The sequence below is a fragment of the Mixophyes fleayi genome, chromosome 6, assembly GCF_038048845.1.
Source record: "Mixophyes fleayi isolate aMixFle1 chromosome 6, aMixFle1.hap1, whole genome shotgun sequence".
In the NCBI taxonomy this organism is placed as follows: Eukaryota; Metazoa; Chordata; class Amphibia; order Anura; family Limnodynastidae; genus Mixophyes; species Mixophyes fleayi.
The window spans coordinates 103,371,092-103,389,389 of record NC_134407.1 but is presented as its reverse complement, the minus strand read 5'-3'; positions in this window follow the sequence as shown (position 1 = coordinate 103,389,389).

Sequence of the window (18,298 nt, the reverse complement as noted above, 5' to 3'; positions counted from 1 at the left end):
CCCTCCTCTTGCTCTCTGTCACGCTGTTCCCCTCCTCTGCCCTCTGTCCCCCTCCTCTTGCCTTCTGTCACGCTGCCCCCCTCCTCTTGCTCTCTGTCACGCTGTTCCCCTCCTCTTGCCCCCTGTCACACTGTTCCCCTCCTCTTGCCCCTTGCCACGCTTTCCCCCTCCTCTTGCCCCCTGTCACGCTGTCCCCCTCCTCTTGCTCTCTGTCACGCTGTCCCCCTCCTCTTGCCCCTTGCCACGCTGTCCCCCTCCTTTTGCCCCCTGTCACACTGTTTCCTTCCTCTTGCCCTTGCCACGCAGTCCCCCTCCTCTTGCCCCCTGTCACGCTGTTCCCCTCCTCTTGCTCTCTGTCACGCTGTCCCCCTCCTCTTGCCCCTTGCCACGCTGTCCCCCTCCTCTTGCCCCTGTCACGCTTTCCCCCTCCTCTTGCCCCCTGTCACGCTGTCCCCCTCCTCTTGCTCTCTGTCACGCTGTCCCCCTCCTCTTGCTCCGTCACGCTGTTCCCCTCCTCTTGCCCTCTGTCACGCTGTCCCCCTCCTCTTGCCCTCTGTCACGCTGTCCACCTCCTCTGCCCTCTCTCAGGCTGTACCCCTCCTCTTGCCCTCTGTGAGGCTGTCTCCTTCCTCTTGCCTGCCCCCTGTCACACTCCCTCTCACTTTGATGCGGGCCAGCCAGAAAAAATTGCAAACAAACTAAAAACTTACCAATCCGCGCGGCGCTGGGACCTTGGATCCTCCTCTCTCACGCAGCGTATCACTGTGAGGAGCCGCAGAGCAGACAGCACTGTGAGGAGCCGCAGAGCAGACAGCACTGTGAGGAGCCACAGAGCAGACAGCACTGTGAGGAGCCGCAGAGCAGACAGCACCAAGTGGTATCTCGGGCTGAACTGCAAAGAGTGGCAACTTGGGCTGAACTGCAAAGAGTGGCAACTCAGGCTGAACTGCAAAGAGTGGCAACTCGGGCTGAACTGCAAAGAGTGGCAACTCGGGCTGAACCGCATGGACTGGCAACTCGGGCTGAACCGCATGGACTGGCAACTTGGGTTGAATCGCATGGACTGGCAATTCGGGCTGAACCGCATGGACTGGCAACTCGGGCTGAACCGCATGGGACCAGGCCCTCTCTGGAGCAGACTGGAGGGACCGGGCCCTCTCTGGAGCAGACTGGAGGGACAGGGCCCTCTCTGGAGCAGACTGGAGGGACAGGGCCCTCTCTGGAGCAGACTGGAGGGACAGGGCCCTCTCTGGAGCAAAATACACACAAAGAAACTTGGCAGATCATAACAAAAATGCATACAAAGAAACAAGGCAGATCATAACACTTGCCCTCTGTCACGCTGTCCCCCTCCTCTTGCCCCTTGTCACGCTGTTCCCTTCCTCTTCCCTCTGTCCCCCTCCTCTTGCCCTCTGTCACGCTGTTCCCCTCCTCTGCCCTCTGTCCCCCTCCTCTTTCCCTCTGTCCCCCTCCTCTTGCTCTCTGTCACGCTGTCCCCCTCTTGTTCTCTGTCACACTGTGCCCCTCCTCTGCCCTCTGTCCCCCTCCTCTTGCTCTCTGTCACGCTGTCCCCCTCCTCTTGCTCTCTGTCACGCTGTTCCCCTCCTCTGCCCTCTGTCCCCCTCCTCTTGCCTTCTGTCACGCTGTTCCCCTCCTCTTGCCCCCTGTCACACTGTTCCCCTCCTCTTGCCCCTTGCCACGCTTTCCCCCTCCTCTTGCTCTCTGTCACGCTGTTCCCCTCCTCTTGCTCTCTGTCACGCTGTTCCCCTCCTTTGCCCTCTGTCCCCCTCCTCTTGCCCTCTCTCAGGCTGTCCCCCTCCTCTTGCCCTCTGTCAGGCTGTACCCCTCCTCTTGCCTTCTGTCAGGCTGTCTCCTTCCTCTTGCCTGCCCCCTGTCACACTCCCTCTCACTTTGATGCGGGCCAGCCAGAAAAAATTGCAAACAAACTAAAAACTTACCAATCCGCGCGGCACCGGGACCTTGGATCCTCCTCTCTCACGCAGCGTATCACTGAATGTCGAGCTGCGTGAGAGAGGAGGATGCTGGGTCCCAGCGCCGCGCAGATTGGTAAGTTTTTGTTTTGTTTTTATTTTCTCTGTCTGGCTCGCGGCACCCCTGTGATAGCGCCGCGGCACCCCTGGGAGCTGCGGTGCACACTTTGGGAACCGCCGCTCTATATCATCTGCTAAAGCCTATGTTAAAGTGCATAGTGTTTTTAAGTCAGGCAAACAAAAATGTTAAAAAACACCTTTTACCTTGGTCAAGAAAAAAGACCTGTAATCCAGGCAAAGTTATCTGCAGAAAAAAACAAAATTGCCAACATGCTATTCTACACACGCAGTGGCAAGGAAAGAATGAGGCCTTCGACTTTCTCTATGAGTGCTAGTTCTGCAACTGTCACTGAGGCATCTTCTTGTAAGGTCAGTCATGACCAAGCAAGACCTTGTCATTCGGACTCCTAAAGTGGTGTCCAAATACTTTTACGTGTAAAAGCCGAACTGGAAGAAAACAGTAGGGTCTTAGAGGAAAATGTATTTTCAGATTCAGAAATGGCACAAGTCCCTGAGGAGAGTTTATCCACGAGTGCTATGTGTAATCCTGACCTGTCTGATAGTGTAACCATAAAGAAGGCCCTTTTCAGCATTTCTGCAGAAGTGTGCATGAACAACCCAAGTGTAACCGGTGATACACAAATTGAGGATGCCACTTTGAAATTGCAACAGGATGAGGGCACTAATGAGGATGTTGATGAGGATGATGTTGTTTGTGTAAGTCCTGCCCCAGTGGAAGCAGTTCTTGCACGTGATAAGCCTGGGCATAAGACCAAATAAACCACCTCTTATGTATGGATTTATTTTTACCCAAATTCTGACAAGAGTTGTCTAGCAATTTGTAATGTTTGTAAACCATCTAGGAATCTCATCCATGTTACGCCATTTGAAGCGAGTTCATGGCAAGCTGTTGGGAAAATTGGAAACTTATGCTAAAAAAATAACAACTAGCTGTCACCCAGTCGCAAAAGTGGATCACAGATGCCATGGCGACTATGCTAGTATTAGATCTGCGTCCAATATCCACTATTAATGCAGCTGGTTTTAGACAATTACTTGAGGTCTTGTGTCCTCGCTACTAAATTCCATCACGACACCATTTTACTAGAAAAGCTATTTCTCACCTCTACCAGAAGGCTCGTAAATGCCATTCTACCAACTGTACACTTAACCACAGATATGTGGACAAGCGGAACAGGACAAACTAAAGTTTATATCAATGTGACAGCCCACTGTGATGTGTGCTGATTCACCTTCACCAGCAGGAACAGCAGCAGCATGTCCCCAAGTACGTCACATTTTTCAGAGGCAGGCTTCACTAAGAGGCATACAGCTGACAATCTGTTACAAAAACTAAGGTATGTCATTGTAACATGGCTTATCCTGCTTGGATTCTCCTCAGGATATGTAATTTATGATAACACCACCAATATTGTGAGAGCATCACAGCTGGGTGAATTCCATCAAATTCCCTGTTTTGCTCACACAATAAACTTGGTGGTGCAGAGCTTTCTCAAAAATGACAGGGACGTGCAGGAGATGCTGTCTGTGGCCCGTAAAATATCTGGACATTTCCGGCATTCGGCAACAGCATGTAGGAAATTGCAATAGCTACAAGAGCAATTTAATTTGCCCTGCCACCAACTGAAGCAAGAGGTGGTGACAAGGTGGAATTCCATCATGTATATGCTTCTGCGGAAGGAGGAACAGTGAAAAGCCATCCACGCTTACTCCACAAGCCATGACATTGGGAAAGGAGGGGGGATATATTTTACTCAAGCGCAGTGGAGAATACTTTCCGTGTTGTGCAAGGTGCTGAAACCATTCGAAGTAGTCACCTGTGAAGTGAGTTCAGACACTGCGAACTTGAGTCAAGTGATTCCCTTAATTAGACTTTTGGAAAAGCAGCTTGAGAAACTGAAGGAGGAGATTAAACAAAGCAATTCCGCTAAGTATGTCGGACTTGTAGATCAAATACTTTATTCCCTTTGCCAGGATCCAAGAGTTATCAAAATATTAAAATCGGATCACTACATTTTGGCGACTGTGCTTGATCCTCGGTTTAAGACCTATGTATCTCTCTGTTTCCAACTGACCCAGATCTGAAGAGATGCAAGGAGCTCCTGCTGAACAAGATGACAGCTCAAGTCTTACGTGACAGGACGGCATCTCCTCCTTCAGTTTCTCACTCAACTGTTGCTAGGAAAAAACAGCTTAGACCCAGGGATGATGCAGATGACTCAGCACCAAATTTTGACATCTGGGGGTAAATGTATCATAGTGCGGGTTGTACAAGTTGCCGGAAATCAACGAGATGACAGCTTAAATTTAAAGCGGCGCTGCCTTGTAAAAGGAAGTTTCCCTTTGCAAGGCAGGGCAGCTTTAAATTTAAGCTGTCATCTCGCCGATTTCCGGCGACTTGTACAACCATCACTATGATACATTTACACCCTGGTCTGGTCTAAAAGAATTGACCAAAATAGTGACACCTCTGCCGTAACTCCACCTGACCTACTATCAACATCCAAACATCCAAAGGATGGTGGAGGATTATTTTCACGACAGCATAGAAATAGACACATCAGACAGTCCCTTTACATACTGGGAGGAAAAAAAGGGAATTTGGAGATCCATGTAACAACTCGCTTTGCACTGCCTAAGCTGCCCACCCTCCAGTGTGTACTCGGAAAGTTTTCAGCACTGCCGGGAACCTTGTCAGCGATCGGCGCTGGAAGCTACTTCCTCAAAATGTGGAAAAGATGATGTTCACAAAAATGAACTTCAAGTTCCATGAGGAAGGCCTTTCCCGCCAATTACTTCAAAATACTGAGACTTCTGTAACGGTGGATTCTAGCGGTGATGAATTAATAATGTGTGAGGATGATGTACACACTGATGAGGGTGAGGATGAGGCTGAGGATGATGACAACAACATCTTGCCACAGTAGAGTTCATTAACACCAGTATTACCTTAAGGCCATTGCTACCATGTTTTGTGGGGGCCCAAACAAACCAACCACTTTTGTGGCTGAAGTGCTTGGTTTGTTAGTGTGCATGTCCTTTTTAAGATCCAACATACGGGTGGGTAGGAGGTCCCAAGACAATTCCATCTTGCACCACTTTTCTTTTCTGCCACTGCTGTGTGCCAATATGTCCTAGATGTGCTAGCAACTGCTGTGTGCTTGAGTCATTGCTCTGTCGCATAGCATCCAGCCAGGTCGCTGCAGTATTTGTCTGAAACTGTATGAAAATCCTAATGTGACCTGTGAGGTAGTCCAAATTGACTTGAAATTAGTGTTAGTGAGGTTAATAATAATGTAAGAACAAAAAAAGAGCAAAATTATGTGATTTTAGCAATTTTTCTAAAAAAATACATATCCAAAACCAAAACCAAAACACGAAGCTAATCCAGATCCAAAACCACTTCACGGGGGTCAGTGAGCATCTCTACTTATAATGCAGATGTATTGCTATTACTATGTCATATGATTCAATACATATATATTGATCCACATCCAACTTGTAGTTTAAAACAAATGGGGATGGCAATACGAATGAATCCCCTATTGAACATAAACCTCTGAGGCATGCCATTTTAACTGTATACATTATTGTTCCAGTTTACTTCTATTCATCAATTTTTTAATATTTCGCTATAAGTCTTTATGAGATTATATATCTACTATTATGGGCACACTTTTTTTTAGTACTCATGTATTATTTTTAATGTATATTATTCCAAATTACAAGAAGTCCCCAGCAAATCATAGTGGTCAAAGAAGGTAAAGTGGAGAGCCAATGTCTTATCTCTGTTGTGGAATTAGAATGTACAATAGAAGTTCTCTTGTAATTATAATGTAATGAAAAACCCTAGATTTGATTACAGGTGTTTTGCACATAAGTTAAATACTGACTGTTTTTTTATGTAGCACACAAATATCAGCTTTAAATTTCAGTGTAAAAATAAGCTATCAAGTATTTGTGTGCTACATGAAAAAACAGTCAGTATTTAAAACAAAATACTAATTTGCACCCCTTGCATTGTAACATGGTTTTGTCCAGGAGACTGAAATAAGAAGTTTCTTAAGTTAAGATCCTTAATGAATCAGGCCCAGAATTATTAAGGCTTCATGTGAATGAGACCAGAAGCTCCAGGCACCATTACTTCACTTCCGGTAGTACCTGGCTCCATTCTCTGACTTACGCGCTATATCAGGCTCTGCACCTCTCAGAAGGGTCACTACTGACATCTACAACTGCAGCCCCAGCGTCCATCTAATATCTATAACCCTCCTGGACAGGGTGACTCCTTGGCTCCCAGCCCAAACACCTAGACATATCAGACAATGTTTTGATCAGACCTGGATCTCCCAAACTTAGGTCTGTAACCGCCAACCTGTCTATTGTGATTTTTTTTTATGAGACTCCAATCATCTGACTTACTAGTCTGAGTGTATAAGTCTTTCCTGCTCTACAAAATTGTGTATCACACTTAATCCTGTGAGTTATTGATGCCTTCAGGTGGCTGACCTGCATAACTTCACACTAACTATCTCTGAATACATACAGGCTTCTGAGACAGAATCTGGATGGCAATTTTGTGGTTGGCTATTATACCATCTAATCTATACACCTTGACCTTCCAAACAGCCTTAAACAGCTACTCATTCAGTACAGGATCGAAGTCTCCTAAGGGCTGACTAGAGCACAGTGTTCTACCATAAAGTTGGATGACAAAAGTGAGAACAATAAGGCACAACAATACAGCTTTCGAACAAACCTTGAGATAATAAAGAGGAAAAAATAAAGAAAAGGTTCCAAGATCTTGCACACCATCGCTGCTTGGTAGCCCATACTTGCCAACTCTCCCGGAATGTCCGGGAGACTCCCGCATTTTGTGAGAGTCTCCCGGACTCCCGGGCGAGTGTGGCAATCTCCCGAATTCTGCCCACTTCACTAGGAAGTGCCCCACTTCCTAGTGAAGTGGGCAGAATTAGATCCCAAACGCCGCGATTCCCGGTGAATCGCGGCGTTTGGCCCCGCCCCCGCTGCCAAATGACGCAATTTGCGTCATGACGTCACAGGGGGCGGGGCCGAAATGACGCGATTTCGGTCACCCCGCCCCTTCACGCCCCCCTCCACTGGCTGGCTCCCGGAAGGGAGCTGAAGAAAGTAGGTAAGTATGTGGTAGCCTACATAACAGCTCCTGCTCACGATAGGTAACAGAGATATACTCCCCCCACGTCTGGGAGCCTCAATCTCATCTATTACAAACTTGCTGCCTAGTGACAACCTGTCACTCACCGGACTGTGAGTGCTTCTTCCCGGACATTTAGGAACCGTGGCCGTCCGCCATCCTGAGGGTCTGCGCATGCGCAGCCCTTTCTAACCCTTCAGTGTATGTTCCTTTAACTTAATTGGCAGATCAGGCAACACTCCCTATATTAAGCACCTGTGGTCAATACCACGTTGCCTGATCTTGGAGTCTCATTCCCCATGAGCCTCTGAAGGTGTTCCTGTGTTTCCTCGTGTATTCAGCGCAGATCTGTAATAATCTTTATAATCTCTACTTACCCTACAGAAAATAAACGTTGCTCACATGTCAGGTCACTTTTACACAAAAACACACTTGGATAATTAGAACGCACCTGGGTGCTCCTAATGACGTGTCCGGCATACTCTCCGGCCTACTCACCTGTATTTAATTCACTAATTACAGTGCTACTTAAAAATACCTTGCTTGCACTTCTGTGTTGTTGGGAGATTCACAGTTCTGGGTAAGTAGCCCTTAATGGTGAAATGTTTCATAATCTCTGCTGTTTATTGCTGTACCTTGCTCAACACTCATGTTTATTTTTTGGAAAAGGTATTGGTGAGCTAGAGATAGAAAATGATGCTGAAAGGTCCTAATGCTAATGAATGTTATGTTGAAGGTTAGTGGAAAAGTCTTTAATTAGCTGCAGAGTTTGAATATTGAGGCAACTGTGTAAACTTGGGATGTGCCTCTGCATAGAGACTTCTCGAATGTAGTGACACACATAAATATTATCCATCTATATTTATTTATTTGTTACCTGTTTACCCTCCCCCCACTGATCTTGGTCCTGGATTGTGTTTTTTGGGTGTCTAGTGATTGCTTTTTGGACATTCCACATTTGTCTGTGTGTGTGGTAAGTAGAAACCAGATATTTTTTTATTACATACCCCTTGTTAAAACACTTTGCATTAAGAATGTCCATGCTGTTCTATTTTAATTTTTTTTTTTTTTTCTAATAACTTTATTTGAAGTGTTGTTGTTTGGACCGTACCTTAAAGACACATTAACCCTCTGTGCTTGAGTCATTAAGGAGAGCAAAGGATCAAAAATAAGTAAATGTTCTAGTGGACAAGGCATGTTACAATGTAAGGGGTGCACATTTGTTATTTTTTTTGGAACAAAACATAAATATCTTCACATTTCAAAGATCTGTGGTCAAATCATGTGCAAGCTTAGTCAAGGGTTGATTATCTAAGGTATGGTAATTCAAAATGGGAATATGAATAGACATGGCCTGGTGTGTTAGTGAAATGGTTAATATGTGTAATAATAGGTGAAAAACCATGGCAACCTGTATTTTACCTTTACAATGTGTGTGGAAAGTATAGCTTCATGCCTCTAAGTTTAGCCTTAATGTCTTTTGCTAAATGCACGTTAATGGGGTAGTTTAAATCTACAGCCTAATGTGGCAACATAATTGACGTTTGGTTTTCTACAGTTTATTGATCAGCACATATAGTGTTGAGAAGTGCAAATTTTTCACACTTTATTTGTTTTTCTTATATCTACAGCCTTTAGATTACACTTGGCCTGCAGTGCTGGCTTTTCTGCCATTGCACTTCCCTTTGGAGTTGGTGGATGTTGCCATGGTGAAGGGTGTTGACAAATGTAAGTAGTATAGTGCTATCTGCACTAAAATGTGATTGGCCAGTGAGTGTGCTCCATACAATAATGTCGTTACTAAGCCTGCAATGTGTGGTTGCACAAACAAAACATATGGCCAGATGCTAGCTATGTAACATATGGGTTTGGTGTTTGTAATTAAGTCAAATAGTGCATTCAGAATCCTAGGTATAGTCCAAACACACAAGCCATTATTATACACTATAATATTACCGACTTTTTTACACATGCCAATACAGTGCTCAACCTCTTGATATCAAAATGCAAGTTGTGTAAGCTAATATTGCCATATTAATTTGTTGATTCTCATTCAACAGGGTGCGTTGCCGTGGATTTTGGATTTGTGCAATTCGTGTCTCACTACATGTTGAAGTATTTCTCCAGAGCTCCAAGCCTGCTTATGTCTCTCTTCAGTCTGGCCAGATTGTCATCTCTTCATCCAAGGAACTTTGACACAGACCATTAACTTGTTTGCTTTGTTTTTGTTAGCACGTTTGGATTCATATATGTAATAAATATAGCCTATGCTGCAAATGTCTCAGCAATCAGTTGTCATGCCATTTTGTACCATTACTACAGTGCAGTGATTAATCTTTTAATACCCATAAATCCATGTGTAGTGCTTTCCAAACTATTGTGGAACAGGTTTTATTTTATAAATATATTAAATCTATGTGTGGTTCTTTTGTCCTTTGCCACAGATACACCATAGCCTACAAACACGCTCAATGGGGTTGTCGAAGTCAGCAAATTGGATAAAGTCATTTCAATTAAAGTCTAGCGAACTTGGTTGTCTTTGTCTGAAAAGATGCGTACGGTACGCATCGACGTACAAGGGCACGCTACGGCGTGAAAGGGCGTACGCATCCACTACACGTGGCAGCAACAGTAATTGGTCTTTTACCATACATTCGCACAAACACGCATACTTATAAAATAGTACACATTAATGGTAGTTGCAACACATAGTCAGTTATGTCGAAATATAGTAGTATTTATATGTTATATCAGAGTTACATGCATATTAGTGAAATACACGGAACGGGTTGAAGGAATAACATCATGAGTGGTATCATAATGAACCTTGTTACATATCCTACTGTTTGGCTCATTCTGCGAGGGAATCGCAGAGTGCATACACAAGTTATGAATGATAGGGAATTATGAACTACTTAAGACTAAGGAATCTTGGCGGGAAGAGCAGAGCATACCCCCTGCAGAGATGACCCCCTCCTTTGGATTCCTTAGGATGAACCAGCAAATGATTGACAACCCCTTGGACATTCCTGAGACCTGGACCAATAGATGCAAGCTATACCATCTTCATTGTATTACTGTATTTGATTGTGTATATAAGCAGCAGCTTGTGATCCAGAGTGCAGACATCTTGTCCCCAGACTTCAGGATTGAATGACTGCACTGGATCCAGAGCGCCTGCGATAAGTAACGGCTGTATTTACTATTACTTCGCTTGAGCATATTTATTCTACTTATTGCGAATAAATCATTGTGCTTTGGAAACACAAATCGAGGTTCGACAATCGTTATTGGTTAGCGACAATACGCACATAACAATTTGGGGGCTCGTGAGCTTTGGAGGTTTTGTTGCCGACGATACGCAAGACCAACGGATTTCGGTTCCTCAACAAAGGGTGGAGACGCGTCATAAACGGGTAAGAACGCATGGTGTTCAAAACCTGAATTTTACTCTGTGTTGCGAAACCGAATGTCCGTTTTGCATTATCTAGGGCACGCTAACTAGAACCTAGGGACAAAAGGGAAAACTGTTTCTTTTTTCTGTCATTGTGCGTTTTAACTGTATTGCATTGCTTAGCGTATGTGTATTTCCTGCTGTGTGTACGCGAACTTCCGGTAGATTTGCCACGTGGTTAAACAATCGTTTTGATAGTTATTATACATGCATAGTATAATGACTTGTGAAAGCCTCTGAGATATTATTACTGTTGTTGGGAACTTTTGATTTTCTGCGCAGAAAAGGTGTATAGTGTGTGATGTTGTAACGTAGATACACTGTTCATTATTCATTGTGCTCAGTTGCTGTCTGACGAGGCGGATTGCCCAAATGAAGGACGGTATACAATGCAGGTATACCGAATGCGAAAACCGGGTTTTCGCAAAGCGCTACCAATAGATCGCAAGGTTTGCTAATAATTAGTATTGGTAGGCAGTGCGATCTAACCGCACCGTTAGTGCGAATTGGTGAAGCAGCTAGGAGGAATTATATTGGAAAGGCTGGTTGATTGTATCGACTTTGTTCTTCCAGTTATAATAAACTCAACAGATTTTTGTGGTTGAGCCAGGGTATCGAGGAGCTGATAGCACTTGGGGCCCACAGTGATATTTCTGTATTAGGGATCCTCGTCGGGTGCGAGAAAAGCGAGTGAACGCGGCTAAAGGAAATACGTTCACCGAGCATTAAAGATCTCTAGCTGTGATTGTAGCAACAGAGTTGGAATTGTTAGCCGGAAGGAACAGAGCACTGCGGTGTGTCTGTGTTCCGGGTAGAAGGTATATTGTTCAACATGGGTGCTAAGCATACGCTAGAGATGGTCGGTGTACTGCCTAAGGAAGGCCCTATTGGTTCAGCGAGGTTTCTCATGTGTAAGAAATATGGTGCATACGCAACTGTGTATTGTGACACGTGGGTCAAGATGACCAAAGCTTGTGATAGGCCTTTCCCAACAATAGGAAGCATTAATGCAGAGGTACTAAATACTATAAAAGATAAAGTATGGTTGACTACCTCAACGAGAGTGAGGAATAAACATAATGATTGTTTAAAATTGTGGCAAATGGAAGGTAACACGTGGCAGAGCACCGAATGCAAACCGGAAGTAGGCGTGGCTAAAAGCGCGCGCAAGGCGGATGTAACCGTTGAGAAGCGTGGCGAACTCAGCGCAAGCGCGCCCCCGCCACCTTATGTGGCGGGAGGGGTAAGTACAGCCGTTGTTAAAACTGAAAATAGAAAAATTGCTAAGTTGTATCCTGTTTTAAGCCAGTTTAAATCAAGTGTATCTGAAAATGAAGATGAACCCACTGTGATTTCGGCCATTGCCCATGCCGTTAGTGTACTAGAGGCTCAGCGCAAGTATGAGAAAATGGCTGAGATAGGTGAGAGTAGCGTGATCACTAGGAGTGAAAGCGTTCTAAATCTAGAACCAGCAAATCCTGTAGTGTCCCCTGAAGTCAGTGTACCAGAGGGTGCGTTCCCAGTCCGCACAATATCGGTTCCCAATGGGAAACCGGATAAGGATGGTGTAGTTCCTTTAAGAAATGTTACAATGCATTGTCCCTGGACTAGATCAGAATTACGTTCCATTATGACTGAATTCCCAGGTCCTAGAAAAGAGTTGGCTAAGTGTCAGAAATTTGTTAAAGACTTAGGAAATGCCCACGAACCAACCAATAAGGATTGGCGTCTAGTGATGAGGGCGTGTCTTCCTCCCAATACTAACATACAAAAATTCATTGAAGATTGTTTGTTGGAGGAAGATGACACCTTGACTGATGAGATTAACCAAAAGAATATAGAACAAATTGTCAAACACTTAGCCATCTATTTTCCAGTAGTAGTAAATTGGAGTAAGATTTTCACCATTAAACAAAAGGATAGTGAAACAGCAGCAGATTACTTCACTAGAGCTATAGCAACGATAACACGGTTTACTGGGATATCCAACATAAGTGAGGACCCACATCACAGAGAGGTAGCTGTAGGAGTACTGATGGATGGCCTTAGAGAAAATTTAAAGACGAGAGTACAAACCACATTACCTAATTGGAGAGGTGTCACGGTAGACTCTCTTAGGGAGTCTGCTGTGGAGCATGACAAAAACCTTTTTAGAAAAAGGGAAGAGAAAAGTGATAGGTTAATGACGGTAAGTATACAGGCTCTAGAAGGGGTGCATACACGACCACCAGCATACAACCCATATAACAAGAAACCTAAAGTGATCAGGTGTTTCAACTGTAACGAGGAAGGACATTACATAAGAGATTGTAAATAGGAAAGACTCAATACACATAAGGGTGGGTCACATAGATATCCTCCAAGGAGGGATTCACATAGACTAGAAGACTCACATCTACCTGCGCATATTACAGCAGCAAATGCTGCGCGGGAAATCAATAGTCAGCGCTAGGGGTCAGGTCATACCTGTAGTCTACAGCCAGTGAGGTTAACTCAGAGTCAGAGTGAAGAACCAAAAATGATAGTTGACATAGCTGGTAGGAAACAAACTTTTCTTGTAGATACAGGGGCGGCCCGATCTGTGATAACCTCTCCTTTCAATCTACAGGTGACCAGTAAAACCATTCCAGCTATGGAGGTAACGGGAAAAGTGTTACATTATCCTCTAACTAAACCCGCTGAATTTACTATTGGGCCTCTGCATACTAAGCATTCGTTTCTCTTGGCTGCAGCGGCTCCTACTAACTTGCTAGGGAGAGACTTGTTATGTAAAATGGGATGTGTCATATACTGTACTTCTGATGGTGTGTTCTTAGATATACCGGAGAAGGTCGCACATGAGGTACAGGATATATTGGACACCCCTCAAAGGTTAATGTTACACTCTCCTGTTATAGAACAAAGTCCATCTCAAGTAAAGGGGATGTTGCTGGAAATACCAGGTTCCCTATGGACCAGAGATGGACAGGACACTGGACTGATGGCAAACGTAGCCCCTGTCATGGTCAATCTAAAAAGTGGTAGGATAGCTCCAAAAATCCCACAGTATCCATTAAAACCGGAGGTGGAACTAGGGGTATATCCTGTTATTGAGAGGCTGTTACAACAAGGGATTTTAATTCGCACAGCCAGTACAGCAAATAGTCCCATTTTCCCTGTGAAGAAGAATAAAGGGAGGGCCTATAGATTAGTCCAGGACTTAAGGGGAATTAATAAAGTTGTTGAGAGCCAATTCCCCGTAGTGCCGAATCCAGCTGTCATCCTCATGCAGATTCCACCGTCTGCCAGTCATTTTACTGTCATTGATCTATGTTCTGCTTTCTTCTCAGTCCCTCTTCACCCTGACTGCCAATACCTTTTTGCATTCTCCTACAGGGGAGTGCAATACACATGGACCAGACTACCCCAGGGGTTCATTGACAGCCCCAGTATTTTCTCCCAAGCCTTACATGACTGTTTGCAAACCTTTCAACCCCACAATGGGTCTGTTCTAATTCAATATGTGGACGATTTGTTGTTGTGCTCTGATTCTTTTATGTCATGTTTACATGATACTTAATTGTTGTTGCTTCATCTTTCACAAACAGGGCACAAGGTGGCAAAGGATAAATTACAGCCATGTCAGACTAAGGTCAAATACTTAGGACACTGCCTCACTAAGGGGCTAAGACACCTGACAACCGACAGAATTGAGGCCATAAAACACATGACTCTGCCGCAGAGCCAGAAGCAGATTCGTACTTTCTTAGGGATGTGTGGATACTGTAGATCCTGGATCCCAGGTTTTTCTATTCTGGCATTACCATTGCAGGAGCTAGTCTCTTCCTCAAAACCAGAACGTATTGTACACACAGAAGATTCAGAGCAAGCGTTCTTTAATCTTAAAGATAGTCTGACTAGAGCACCTGCATTGGGAATACCTGATTATGAAAAGCCTTTTGAGCTATTTTGTACAGAAGCTGATGGTTGTGCAGCAGGGGTCCTCGCACAGAAACATGGTGACGCTAGCAGACCGGTAGCATACTACAGTGCACAATTAGACAATGTGGCAAGATCACTCCCAACATGTCTCAGAAGTGTAGCAGCAACTGCTCTTCTGGTGAGTAAGAGCGAGGACGTAGTATTAGGACATAATTCAACTATCTATACACCCCATGCTGTACCAGCTCTGTTAAATTCAGCCCAAACCAGACATGTTTCTTCAGCTAGATTCACAAAGTGGGAACTAGCCCTGATGGCACCCTCAAACATCACCATCAAACGATGTAGCACCTTAAATCCAGCTACATACCTTCCGTATGTGTCTCTAGAGACACAAAGGGTGGGAGGTGAGGAGACCCTGGTTGATGATGAGTTAGGCAAGAATACTGACACGCATGACTGTATGGAACACCTGAATCAGACCTTTACTGCAAGGTCTGACATACGTGACACCCTCTTAGAAAATGTAGATTTTACGTTTTATACAGACGGAAGTTGCCATAGACAGACAGAGACAGGAGAGCTATGTACTGGTTACGCTGTTGTAGACGATCAGGATGTGGTAGAAGCTGAACCCCTTGGTCCACCTCACTCAGCCCAGGTGGCGGAACTAGTAGCACTAAGGAGAGCGTGTGAATTGGCAGAGGGTAAATCAGCCAATATATATACTGACTCTAGGTACGCCTTCGGGGTAGTGCACGATTTTGGGGCCCTTTGGCGTCTTAGAAACTTTACGACAGCAGCAGGTACACCAGTGGCACACTCACAACACATAAAAGGACTTCTGACAGCGATACAGTTACCCAGAACAGTAGCCGTCATAAAGTGCAAAGCCCATACCTTTGAAGAAGACCCAGTGTCATTGGGCAACAACAGGGCAGACGAAGCTGCTAAATGGGCAGCAGGGCAACCTATGACTGTATCGACCGAGACTATGATGGTTTTTTTTAGACATTAGACATACAGAAATTAATTGAAATGCAAGATTTGTGTTCCCTGCAGGAAAAGGCGGTCTGGAAGGCGAAGGGATGTGGTCAAGAGTCCTCAGGACTCTGGAGGGATGGACAAGGTAAGCCTGTAGCTCCCCGAATATACTATCCAAGCCTGGCTGAAGCAGCACACGGTCTGACTCACCTGGGTTAAGAAGGTATGTGCAAACTGGTGAGAGCATACTGGTGTGCTCCCGGATTTTCCTCTCAGGCTAGTAAGAAAGCAATGTCATGTCTTACTTGTTTGAGGAAAAATGTTGGGAAAACTATTCCAACTGAGCCATCCCACATCCCTCTTACAGACGGACCTTTCCAGGTAATACAAATTGACTATATCCAATTACCACCGTGCAGGAATTTAAAGTATGTGTTAGTGTGTATTGATGTGTTTTCCGGTTGGGTAGAAGCATATCCGGCAGCCACTAATACTGCTGTGTTCACTGCAAAGAAAATTGTACAAGACTTTGTGTGTAGGTTCGGTATCCCTAGAATCATTGAAAGTGATAGGGGTACCCATTTTACTGGTGATATCTTCCAAAATATGTGTAAACTCATGAGAATCAGTAGCAGACTTCACACCCCTTACCGACCACAGGCCAGTGGTAAGGTGGAGTGAGTAAACGGTACTATAAAGAACAAGCTGGGTAAGATAATGGCTGAAACTGGGTTGGCATGGCCTGAGGCTTTGCCGTTGGTCCTCCATAGCATTCGAACCACTCCTAGACCTCCTCCTAATCTGTCCCAATTTGAGATACTGTTCGGACAACAACCTCATTTGATCGTGAGTCCACAAGACGACTTGAAGTGTAATAATGAAGTGACTGTACAATATCTTATAAGAATGAGTAGACAGCTAAAACAACAACAAAAACTAAAAATGCTGTCACCTGGTATGCCAGAAACGAACTGTCATGATGTTGAACCTGGAGACTATGTTATGATCCGCAATTTCTTACGTTCAGGTTGTTTAACAGACCGTTGGGAAGGCCCGTACCAAGTGCTGCTGACCAGTACTACATCACTGAAGGTTGCAGAGAGAGACACTTGGGTCCATTCCGCCCACTGCAGGAGATTCCATAATCCGGAGAAAGTGCAAGATAAAACTAAGACCGACGACACAGAGCTGTCACTTGTGAGCCTGTTCCCGGGAGACCTAAAGCCTGCAGTCGAGACACCTGAACCAGAGACATTGCCTCAGAATTATCTTTCCAGCGATGGAGTGGCGGTTTTTGTTTTTCTTTTGTTCCAGGATTTTCCTTGTTTTTACTCTTTCTAGGACATTCTATTTTTGTGAAGGAGGATGGAGGACGGAGGAGAGTTCTGGGAGTGATACGGATGAAATGGAGGCCGAAGAAAAGTTAATAGGATACTCAGAGCAGCCCATTATCAAACTTGGTCCAGGGGTTATGAAAAGGTCTGCTAGCTCAGGAACTCGGAGGCAGTGTGAGGGGCTATTGTCTGATGAGTATTGTATCTGCAAGTTCTGCGACTCCCTAGTTGAAGAGAGATGCATCCAATGATGCCAGTCCCCCAGTACTCTGAATATAGGCGGGCATCCTTTGGAGGATTATCACTCCCTGGTGGATAAGGTGCTAAACCAAACCGAGTGTTGGGTGTGCTCTCACGTGCCTCAAGGGCAGCATAATATAGGATTAGTGCCATTTCCTCTAAACATATCTGAAGTACTCAAATTGAGGGGTGGGAGGCCCATAGAAGGGAGGTACAATAACACTAGGTCCCCTAGTCTGACGCTTCGACAATACTCCATAGGCAGATCTTTGCTGTGCTTAAACATATCTCATGCAAAGCGCCTGGAGAATTGGGTGGCTGACCTATCAGATCAGACAATGGCTCGCCACACTCATTTTAGAGGGAGACTAACAAGGTCACTACTAGGCAGGAATGTTGATGGAGGTCACAAATTAGGGCGTATAACCAAACATAAGAAGGTATCCATTGGAAAAGTCTCTACAGATAAATGTAAAAATGTCATTAATGCCGACACGTGTCTAGAGCAAATGGAGACACTGGGCATAGGTAGTTTTATCAAAACTCTGTGTGATATAATTCATGGGCATACAGCTCCTTATGTTCTCCCTGATGATGTGTATTTTGTTTGTGGAAGGAAAGCTTATTCCTGGGTGACTCCGAGTTCCAAGGGCTTGTGTTTCTTAGCTAAACTGGTTCCTGAAATCATGACTATTACTCATGAAGAAATGGTTGGTATTCACAAGACTACATCACCACCATACATACACACACAGTATGAACACCGTGGCAAGAGAAATATGATTCCTGGTGAGGAACCCCTAGCTACAAAATTGATTAGTGAAACTGCTGGTTTCCAAGTTATGGTTGCTCTAGATCTCACCAGGACCGCTCGGGGAACATTAAACTTTAAATATATCCAAGACCTAGCCAAATTAATAGATAATATCACCGAGATGTATGATGACACTTTCAGGTATACTGGAAGGGAGCTACAAGCGTACAAGAAGGAGTTGGTGCAACATAGACTGGTACTAGATTATCTCACCTCTATTACTGGTGGGTACTGTGTGACACTGGCCACCCAGTTCGGTGTCAAATGTTGCACGTACATTACTAAAGAGGTTATAGACCGGAA